This window comes from Dipodomys merriami, unplaced genomic scaffold, assembly GCF_024711535.1.
Source record: "Dipodomys merriami isolate MVZ:Mamm:240054 unplaced genomic scaffold, mDipMer1.0.p SCAF_134, whole genome shotgun sequence".
NCBI classification, from domain to species: Eukaryota; Metazoa; Chordata; class Mammalia; order Rodentia; family Heteromyidae; genus Dipodomys; species Dipodomys merriami.
Genome location: NW_027202649.1, coordinates 100,333 through 112,191, shown reverse-complemented (window position 1 = coordinate 112,191; position 11,859 = coordinate 100,333). Strand labels below are relative to the sequence as shown.

General features: G+C 39.4%; 1 pseudogene; it reads right to left on the bottom strand.

Moving 5' to 3' along the window:
• Positions 1-1,344: 1,344 nt before the first annotated feature.
• Positions 1,345-7,040, bottom strand: LOC138825085 (large ribosomal subunit protein uL16-like; annotated as a pseudogene).
• Positions 7,041-11,859: the final 4,819 nt, after the last annotated feature.

Genomic DNA, 11,859 nt, shown 5'->3' with positions numbered 1-11,859 from the left:
AGAAGATTTGAGAAGTAAAGATACATATATTAGCCAGGCGCCCGTGGCTCATGCCTGCAATCCTAGCTACTCAGGAGGCTAAGATCTGAGGATCCTGGTTCAAAGCCAGCCCGGGCAAGAAAGTCTGTGAGACTCTTATCTCCAATAAAACCACTCAGAAAACCTGAAGTGGCACTGTGGCTCAAGTGCTAGAGCACTATCCCCGAGCTGAAGAGCTGAGGGACAGCACCCAAACCCAGAGTTCAAGCCCCACAACCGACAAAAAAAAAAAAAGACAAGGTCAGAGACAACAATGATATAACTCCCAGGCAAGGAACACCTGATGTCATCAGAAGCTGAAAGTAGACAGGAAAGGTTCTCCCTGGAGTTTCCAGAGAGAGCACAATCCCTCTGATACCTACATTTTCAAACTTCTGGGCCCTAGAATCATAAACTCAGTTACTATTGGTTAAAGCCACCAAGTTTGTGGCCATTTGTGTGGAAGCCATAGGAAGTGAATAAAACTTTCCTAGAATTCTAAATCCACCACCCTATAGACATAATGGATATTTATCCTATAGTTAGAAGACATCCAGTATAACAGGGCACTTTTCTGGGCTTCTCTTCATCATAGAACTGCCACATCTTTCCCTTTTTCCATCCCCATCACCAATGTTTTCTCAACAAGGAGAAAATCACTATATCCTTCCTTTTATTTCATACTGCCACTCTGCTGCCATGATGACTTTTTCCAAGTGGACTTGGTACTCTTAAGTTCAAAAACATTCAAAGAAGTCAGTCACTAAGACCATATAATTGAAATTCTCTTAGCTGATATTTATGGACCTTGGTCATTGGGCCACTATTCAGCTTTCAGTCATATCTCTATTGCTTAACATGTTCCAACATTTAAGCACGTATTACAATACTACATAGTATCTGCTCTTCTAAAGGTTCTGCCCATCATTTTGTCCCTGCCTATCCAGCCTTTTTAATATGAGTGGTAATATCTCAACCACTCTAGAGACAGCCAATTGGTTTCACCAGAGAAACAGATAAGATGTTCTAGTTCAAGAAAATGGGGTGACAGCCCCTTGTGGTAGAGTATATAAAATACTAAGCATGGAGCGTGGACATAGAGAACCAGTCTTACATCTTTAAGAAAAAAAGTTAATTCTAGGGAACAATGTAAGCAAATGAGTCAGGATGTATTTCTGAAACTATTGGAAAGAAAAGGAACGATGTCCTTATGACCATAGGGTGCCTAACAGATTTTTTTTAGACATAATGCAAGTTTTATTGGGGAACATGACTAAAGTGGGGGTGAGTGATAGATCTCACTGGGTGCCTTCATTAGTGCAGGGCTCACCACTTATCAAAAGGACCACTATTTGGGAAGTGTTTGACTCCACAGCTATCAGGGATGAGGTGCTTCTCAGCTACCATGTCTTCAAACTGATCCGCATTAAACTTGGTAAAGCTCTACTTCTTGGAGATGTGGATCTTCTGACGACCAGGAAACTTGAACCTGGCCCTGTGTAAGGCCTCAGTCCCATGTTCTTTATTCTGCAGGTTGGTGCGGAGGGAAATGATTACCTGGCCAATGTGAACCCTGGCCACAGTGCCCTAGGGTTTCCTAAAGTTACCCTGCATACCTGTCAGGAGCTTGTCAGCTCAGCGCAGGACAACATCTTGTTGATGCAAATGACGTGGAAAGGATGCAATTGCACTCAAATATGAAAGCCATTTTTGCTACAACTTTTTACCATGTACTTGTTGGCACAAATACAGGCAGCCTCCAGGGCTTCAGAGGAGAGCTGCTCATATTCATCTGACACCATGGGCCCACAAAATGGGAACTCATCCACTTTTGCCTTCTTCCATCCCAGTTCAAAGATGCAGATCTTGGCATCAGGGACACCTCAACAAAAGCAAGACTTTGGATATGGCTTGTTCTTACAATACTGGTAACACCAGGTTGGGGGCAGGGGGAGTCTTCAGTGGCATGTAGGAGGAAAAGAGCAACAGACTGTTTTAATGTAAGAGCCTCTGTACAAAATAAAGGAACATAGGAAAGAAAGGCAAGTACACACAGTCAACTTTCAGACTGTGTATACTGGGCTAAGCTAGCTGTGATGGGTTTTGTTCTCCTGCCTTGAGCTGATGAATGGTCCAAAACATACAGTAAACTTAAGCCAATTTACCTAATACTCATTATGTCAATGCGAACTTGTTACGAGACCTTTCTCAACAACTGCAAATGTAAGGTCTGGCATGGGGGTGGTGAGTTGTGCACAACCTCCTAGCTCATGGAAAAGATAGAGGAGTATGACTCATGCTTCCTCTGGCTTAGCTCATGCTTTTCTCTGTCAACCAAACCGCACATCAGAATCCTATCAATCCAACATCTGTTTCTGGAAACCTTTTATTTTGTGCTTCTTTTTCAAGTCCTCCCACACACACCCCTACCCTGACCTGCTTCCTAGCCTCCACAGTACTTTACTTCATCTCTCATATAGTGCTTAACATGTTCCTTCTTCTGTTAATATTATCTTGCTTTGATTTCTTCCCTTCTTGGGGGAAGACTCTCATCTATTCAAGTCGGTTTTCAGCTCAACATCTAGCACTGAGCAGTCACTCCATAAACACTTCTAGAACAAATGAAGGAGTGAAACATGATGTGTTACATAGCTAAAACACCAGATTTTAAGACTTTTCCATATCAATAGAATAATTCATTTTAGGTCAATCAGCCCCTTGCAGTGCCCTTTCTGAGGGAACACAACATAGACCTAGACCCCAAAGCAAGCTGCTTATGTGGTGCTGAGGAATCGAACCCAGGGCCTCAGGCATGCAAGGCATGCACTCTACCACTGAGCTACCTTCCCAGCCCCGCAGGCTGTTCTTTTTTTTTTTCCAGGGCTGAAGACCGAACCCAGGGCCTTGCGCATGCCGGTCGGGCACCCTTCCTCTGGGCTAAACCCCCAGCCTCGCCAGCTGTTATTTCTAGGGCACAGAAAATGACAGCTAAAATGCAGTATTTACTGTATTCGAGGCATTGTCTTACTTTGTCATCTGACTTAATCCTCACAATTACCTCACAATAGACAAAATTATTATCTTCATTTTGTAGATGAGAAAACAGAGGTACCGAAAAGTTAAGTTCAGTGACACCCAGGTAAGAAATATTCAGACAAGACTCAAAACCAGATAGTGTGCCTCTAAAACCCACAATACTTTTCCATCTCCAGCTGCAGTATTTGCAAACCCTCAAACACGGTAACTACTTGTATTGATCAGGAATCATTTTGTTGTGAAACCAATTTAAATTAGCTATAGGGAAAACAAGAGTTCATTGGTTTGTGTAATGGAAAAGTCCAAAATAGAGGGTCCTTCAGATACACCTGAGAGTCACAGCCAATTTCATTAGGACTGAATGTCTCTTCTCTCCATTTCTTAGCTATTCCATCCTTCCAGTTGGTTCATTCTCTAACAACTTTTTCACATAGTGATTCTCAAAAACTCCAGGCTTATAGTCACAGCTGTAACTATAGAGAGAAAGGGTACATGTCTCTCCAGACAAGTGTGGCAGAAGTCACAAAATTTAGTTTTGGATCACTTGCCCCTCTTTGAACCAACTGCTGTGATGTAAAGAATGAATGTTATTTGCTTATCTCTGAGACCAGGAATCCAGGGTTGCCCCCTTTAAAATAAGATTAGAGATGAGATGGCTTGCTAATGGAAAATCCAGGTCCTATTACTAGGACAAGAATGGATTCTGGGCATGGAAAATATCCACTCATCATTAATATTTTCAACATTCTCATTTTCTAGTCAGATGGAGTTCCCTGGCCTATTGCCCCTCAATAGTGGGTTCCTCCAGCCTGTGCCCACAGCCAGACTGTCTTACAGACTACTCTAAGCTCTAAGAAAGCATGAGCCCTATATTTCCTCACAGCTACTGCAAAGCACAAATTAGTCGCTCTGTGGGACCCTTCGGAGGCATATCAGAGACCAGCTGTGCAAGGACCTGTCACCTTCTTGTCAGCGAAAGTTTTCTGTCCAAAGAACTTTCGTCATCACTTCTTTCTCAAGTAGCTGGATGTCACTTGAAGAGACAGCTGAAGTCACTCACAATGGTTGGTCTCAAATCAGCGCTCACTGGCCTTGTCAGTAAAAGCCTCACCCTGCAGCGAAAACTGTCACTGATCATGTTTAGATATGTACGCGGAGGTATTAGATTAGAAGAGAGAATGCACGAGATGGGAGTGTAAAAGAGGCCAAGTTCCAAAGGAAATCTTAATGGGAAGCAGTGAAGGCTTAAGGTTGGAAGCAGTGGGAAGCATCTTTTCCCAAAACCCAATTTATACTTCCCAACAAAACCCAGCAAGACGAGAGAGAGAGCTTGAGAGAGAGAATCCAACAGCCTGTGTGTATGTACACATACACATGTGTGTGCAAATACAACCTACCTCATATAGAGGACAAATACACCTTTTACTAGCACACTTTGGATAAAGTGAATAGCAACTGATCTCTTATTAAGGTTTAGAGATTTATGAAGATTATTATAAAGAACTCATTTTCAAAACAATGCCAAGTAAGGACAGAAACAAATATTCACTCAAAATAACTCAACTTTTAGAGATTAAAATGAGAAAAACACAAACATCAATTGAATCACACTTTTTGGTCTTTCTTTCCATTTACACTTCATTTGGGAAGAGACTTCTTGATCTCAGCACTGATACTCTTGGCTGCCCAATTCATTGCTTGAGTGGGGGTGGGCTAACTTATGTGATAAGATGTGGATGGGAATCCATGGCTTCTACCTCATAGATACCAAGAATCACTCCCCAATCTTCTTGAGACCAAATTAACCCCAATAGAGAACCTCTCATTTAAGGATTCTATTAAACACTACATTTAGTATTACTACATTATGACTGATTATTAATTAATCACAATATTCACTGGGTTGGGATGAATGTTAGGATTCAACTTTTGATAGCTGTAGTTTGGATGCCTATTATTTTAATCAATGCCAACAAGTAACAAGTAAAGGACTGATTACACTTACAATAATTATGTGGATGATGAGCATTTCTGCACTGTTGTGCCTAAACTTTAGGAGATACTACAGGATGCATAGAAGACTGGTTTTCTTTCAAAGTAACGACTGTGATTGAATTCAGAAATACTAAGGGCTGTAGACATGGCTCAAGTGGTACAGCACATCTGATTAGTAAGCATGAGTCCCTGAGGTCACACTCCAATAATACACACCCCTTCCAGATATAATGAAACACAAGTGCTAAGGTCTGCATGATTTGGGGCTTGACTTTCTAGTCTGTATTTAAGTTTTTGCTGTTATAAAATGGAGAGTGTATTATTTATGATTTAAGGAAGCTATGAATATTTCATAAAAGGTGACTATATCCATAAAGATAATTACATAACATATTATATACTCAGTGAATGTTGGTTTACTCTAAGAACATACTTCTTTCTGATAGTGTCTTGATCTATTACTAGAAACAAGTTTAGCTGGATGTTGTGATATGTATCTGTAATGCCAGCACTTGGGAGACAAGAAGCAGGAGAATCAGGAATTCAAGGCTAATATGGGTTACGTAATGAGACACTCTCTCCAAAACAAAACAAAAAAGTCTAGGTTTCTTTTGTGGTAGTGATTAGTACAGTTCAGTAGAGGGTAATGATAACACTGCTTTGCCTGTATTGCTTTCTGTGCTTCATAGACTTAAATTGCCTTTCTATTTTCCATCATCTATTGGTTTTTATTATGTCTTCTATTTTATTTGTAGTGTCCCAAGAGTCTAGGAAGGTCTTTCTCCCAAAAATATCTCTTTTGGAACCTTCCAACCTTCTTTTTTAATCTAAACAAATGGTATGATAGAAGCATAGCCTAGCTGAATACTAGAACTTTTCTTTACTCTTCTAAGTGGGATGCACTATTTCTGGTTTCCTTGACTTCTCAGTCTTATTGGTGTGCATTCTGTATTATTAAAAGATAAAATTCTAATGTACATAATGCTGCAAACAATGGCATGGATGAGGTCATGTCCATAATTTACTACTTTAGCATTCCTGACTGGGGAACACATACCTCCACACTTCGGTCAAACTATAAAGGCAGGAAAAATGTATGAATTTTTTTAAAACTACATTGCCAATTTTCTCCTTTTAAAAAATGTATTTTGTACAATATAAAATATAATTTAACATTTTCTGACTCTTTCAAATCATATATGAGTTCAAATAGATTCAGAGCACAGAGTATCATAAAATCTTTCATGTAACTCTTGGCAGGAGGAGTAAGACCCCTGTCAAAACCTTGGTAGAAGTCATTAAAAAAAATAAGAAAAAGCAGAAGAATTAACAGTCTGCACACAAAGCCCAGGTGATATCAGAGCACAGCAATTTGTAGTGCTGGTCATTCTCAATCAGCACACTTTCCCTTAGGATGTCATCTAATCTGAGGCCTTTGAATGCCATCTATATACTAGACACTCTCAGACTTTTATTTCTAGCTAAGCCTTCTCTCCTAATACTCACTCAACATTGCCTTACTTAACAGTTCTACTTGGACTCCTAATTAGTTAACTCAGATATAAGGTCCCTCAAAGCCACTCACAATCTTAACCCCATTCATAACCCTCTCCATCTCAGTTGATGGCTGTCCTGTCCTACCAGCTGTTCAAGTCAAATGCTTTGGAGTCACTGTTGACTTTTCTCTTTCTCTAAAGCCTTGTTGTTCTGTCTAGCAGCAGACTTAACTGGCTAGGCTGATTACAACCACTATATCCACTGCTTGCCACCCTGAATCTAGCTACAATTTATTGCATAACTTCTACCTTTTTACCTCCACAGAATCACCTCACTACAACAACCTGAATGGTCCTATTGAAACCTAAGTTCGAACAAATCATTCCTCTATTCAAAATACTAATTGTTCCACCCTCCATACTTCATTCAGAGCAAAATCCACAATATTTGGAAGGTCTTACTTGACCTGGATTCATTCTTAAGCTCCTGGACATTATCTCCTACTATCTCTCTCCATTATTTCTCCAATTTAGCCATCAGCCTCCTTGTCACACCTTGGACACACTGATATACCCTAACAAGGCCAGGTATGTTTCATCTAGAATGCTCCTTCCTTTAGAGATTACAGAGATGCCCCAACCTATTGTGTATCTGCTCACCTTTGAAGAATAACCTAGCCACAAGGTTTAAAACTATATCACTCTCCAAATCTGAACTCCTTTGTGTTTGTTCTGTGTGTCTCTCCCGTAGCATGCAAGCTTTATGAGGGAAGTTGTCTTTGTTTATAGACATATACCAAACATTTAGAACAGTACCTGCTAATGCTCAGTGACTAGATGTTAATAAGTACACTCAATGAGTCTACATTTAAGATTCTTTCTATAAGTGTTCTATCACCTAAGATGGGTTTAGATGGGTTTATTTGCAATTGTCCAGATAGAAGAAAAGGAAGTCAAGGCAATGAGGGTTCCAAATGAAGTTGAAGTTGCTGCCCATAGTGTGAAAGTGAGTTGTAACATCCACATGCACAGTGTCCTATAGTAGTTTGTAATGGAAATGGAAAGCCCAAGAGAACAGGGTTGCAATGAAGAAATGTAGCTCATAGAGATAGCAAATACACAGAGGAGATAATGGAGCAGGGTGGGATAGGAATAAGGATTATTTCAATCCATTTAAAAATACTAACTATTTCAATCCATTTAAAAATACTAACAAAGGAAAACAGAAGAACCGATCAGTAAAACTGGTTAATAAATAGACACAAGGAAGTTCTAAAGGTATTATTATTATAAAGGGAATATTTTTACAACATAAAATACGAACAGCATCATATGGAAAAAATCACCTTGATGTTGGGTGCCAGTGGTTCAAACCTATAATCCTTGTTACCCAGGAAGCTAAGATCTGAGGACTGTGATTTGAAACCAGTCTGAGCAAACAAATCTACAAGACTCTTATCTTCAATTAACTAGCAGAAAGCCAGAACTGGAGTTGTAAGTTTTAACTGGAGTTGCTAAGAGTGTCTTCTGGTAAGTTAAGGCTAGAGCATGAGACCCTGAGTTCAAGCCTCAGTATCAGCACCTGCATGTACACACAACATACACACACAAACACACCACACACACACACACACACACACACACACACACACACACACACACACAATCACACAAAAAAATAAATCCTGTATTGACTAGTTTCATAGGAAAGATTTAAAATTTAACAGTATACTTTAGGGAATGTTATAAGACTAGCATCCTCACCCTCATAGCAGAACAGAGGTTGAACAACCTTTTAAAATGAAATTTATGAAATGAATCAAGACCATTAAAACATATATGCTTTGGCTAGAAATCTATACCAAAGAATTTAGAAATGTGGACAGAAATTTCAAGATTCAGTATAATGGAAAACAAAAACCCTAAAAACATTATAATAACTATATAAATTTTGGCATTTCTGTAGAGAAAGATGTCATGTAACCATCAGCAATGACATTTATGGAGTATACTAATGACAATAAGGAATGCTCGGGATATAAGGTCAAAAGAACTGAAACAGGAATGATGCCAGGAAGGACATATGGTCTTGCATGTTATATTTTGTTTAATCCCTAATGGGATTATCAAAAAGATTGTCAACTTTTCTAAATAAAATAAAAAAATAATCACCTTATTTCACGAATAGAAAAATGGTAAGTTAGAATTAAATCAATTTATAATGGTTATTCATACAGACCCTGAAAATTACTTTCTCATGCCTACTGGTTCTTTACTGTAGCTTTGTATGAAACTAATTTTGTATTTAAAAACATATCCACTTTTCAGGTCCATTTCCTAATATTTCAAATGAAGCCTTTTTCTTTCATGTGATCTTCCAACTTCAGTATAAAAGAGTTATGATATCTTTTCTGTGAAGGATCAGATAATGAATATTTAAGCTTCATGGACCAGATAGTCTGCTAAAACTGTTGTTGAAGCATGAAAGCAGCCACAAGCAACATGTAAATAAATGACTTTGTACCAATAAAACTTTTATTTATCATAGCAGGTTGCAGGACACATTTTCTCCATGGGACCAAATGACTGATAGATTTTTTTAAATATTTTTGTTATCTTTATGTAGTTGTACAAAAGAGTTGCCATTCAACAAAGCAGTTTATGAATACAATTAATAGATTTCCATTAGCGGACAGGTCAGATCCTATTGCAGAGATGTAGATACCAATATGTTCCTAAGAAGCAAGAAAAAAAATAAAATGTATCATTATGAGAATCTTGTAAGTTTCTCAGTTGAAAATATCTGAGTTTCAGCCCAGGGTGCCTGTTACTACAATGGCAACATCCAAAATGTATTATCATTCACTTCTAGAGACAGGTTAAGATTAAGGTTAAGATTGTACAGGACGTGAGGGCTTCCTGGTTTGTAAATGGCTGCTTTCTTGCTGTGTTCTCTCCTAAAAGGGATTGATGACAGCCCTATGACTCTTCCTTTCTTATAAGGTCATGGCTCATGAGCAGATGATGATGCTACTGACTCTGTGGTCTTTGTTATGTAAGCCCAAGTTAACTAATACAAAGATCTAAAGCACACATGCCTCTCCCTGGCCTTCTGAACACAACATAAATCATTCAAAATTACATTATGACAGTCACAGTTTTCTAAAGAAATACAAAGCTAAGATTAGGTTTCCAAGACAAAGATGCAAACCTTGGAAATCAGAAGTATTTCTAGTCTGGCCCTGGTGACTCATGCCTGTAATTCTAGCTACTCAGGAGGCTGATAGCTGAAGATCATGGTTCAAAGCCAGACCAGGCAAGGAAAGTCCATGAAACTCTTATCTCCAATTATCCACAGAAAAATGCAAGTGATGTTGTGGCTCAAAGTGGTAGAGTGCTAGCCTAGAGCAAAAACAGATCAGAGACAGTATCCAGGCACCGAGTTCAAGCCCCACAACCAACAACAAAAAAAGTATTCATACCCAACTCAGCTAACCATGTGGCCTGAAACAAGTTATATATTCTTCTTTGAAATTCACTTGCCTGTGCAAGTGTCTCTCACATGAACTCTAACTACATGTAAGCACATGAAATTTGGAGGTAAGTTTTTCTTTCTCTCTTCTTTCCCTCCCCTATCCTGTCTTTAACATCACAGCTAAAGGCAAAGAGGAAGAAGAAAACTCTTTGGATCTAACACTCATATAAAGTGTGCTAATGGGAGGTTAATCTCAGCACACCCCTCCCACATGGCTCACCTAATGGACAACTGGTCCCTGGCTGAGGACTCATGCCAGAGGCTGAACTGAACATCGCAGGCAAGAGGAGCAGAATAAGAGGAAACCCAAGTTTGTACCAAGTGAGATGGAGGCATGAACTGAAGTCAACTGAACAGCTGCTCTTGCATTTCCACTGTTTTCTGAATTTAGTGTGTATTGGAATGTGTGACTTTGAGTAAATTCAAAGCCCATTCAACATTCTCATGGACTTCATGTGTTCTAAATATAAGCACTCTCCAAGAAGAACTTTACTATTCCCTCCTTCTGCTATGAAGGACATCACAGGATATGGAATCACAGAATTGTTCCAGAAGCATACAACCTAGCCCACAATAGTTGCTCAACAGATATGCCCTTTCCTCTATTTCTCTGCTTGACTGCACACTGGCTTTGAGGATCTCAAATGTGGACACAATTAAGAAGATAAATCTGCATCTAAGGAAGAGGAGGAGACAGAGAGAGGCAGCCAAGAGGTGCTGAGCAAGCAAAGCAGTGCCAATTGTTTCCCACATTCTCACATTCATACCTGACAAGTACCCCATAAGGGAGGCACTACAGGCTCATGGTACTAAAAAGGAAGCCAGGATGTCAGCCACTTTGTGGACACACTGAGTTGAATCTTTGTAGTCTATTTTTTATTTTTATTTTTGTATTTGGCTCACTTCACAACTCTATCCATCCACACAACAAAATCAAGAGAAGCAATGGACTTTCTTAAGAAACTTGAATGGAAAACAGGCAGAATATAGTTCCTGAACAGATCCAGCCAAACACAGATTTTATTTGCAAGGGGAAAATCACATTCCACAAGTTCCTGGAGGGGGAGGCAAAGGGAGGAAGCCGCTGCTTCCAATAAGGACTCCATTCCAGAAATCCCACATAATGGCCACACAAGCGCCCTGGTGTGATAAAGAGATGACTATTTCGGTTGAGAGGATCTGGTCCTGGGGGAGAGGTGGGTGGAGGACAAGGCGGGGGCTCTCTTTAAGAGAAGTGGAACTCAAATCTTTAAACTGGAATACTGACTCTTACGTTTCCAGAGCACTGCCTTTAATCTGGTGAGCCTCTCACCCTTGCCAAAAACTTGTCTCTATTAAGTATGTTTTCAGTTGGGAAATGGAAGTGCATTGGTTCTGGCAGAAAAGCAGGGGAACAAATCTTTATTAGAGCCCTGGAGCTCACACCAATATCTGGGACTGTCAGTATCCGTGCTGCCAACACAAGGGGAAATTCACTTTGTCTCTAGACCTTAGATTTCAGAATCAGAGAACACTGAGCCCATTTATTTTCTTAGTAAATTTCCAGGTTGAAAAAAATGAACATACCCAAAAATTGTCTGTCTTTTCACTTTCAACTGAAAAAAGACATATGTATGTATCTGTGTATATGCAATTCCTCTTCGTTTGTATTACTCATAACTTTTCCAAGACTTGTCCTATCTCTTTTTTTTAATTTTTATTGTGAAAATACTGTACAGAGGGGTTACAATTAGCTGGGCAAGATCATGAGTACATTTCTCATCAAGCATTGTAGCCTTC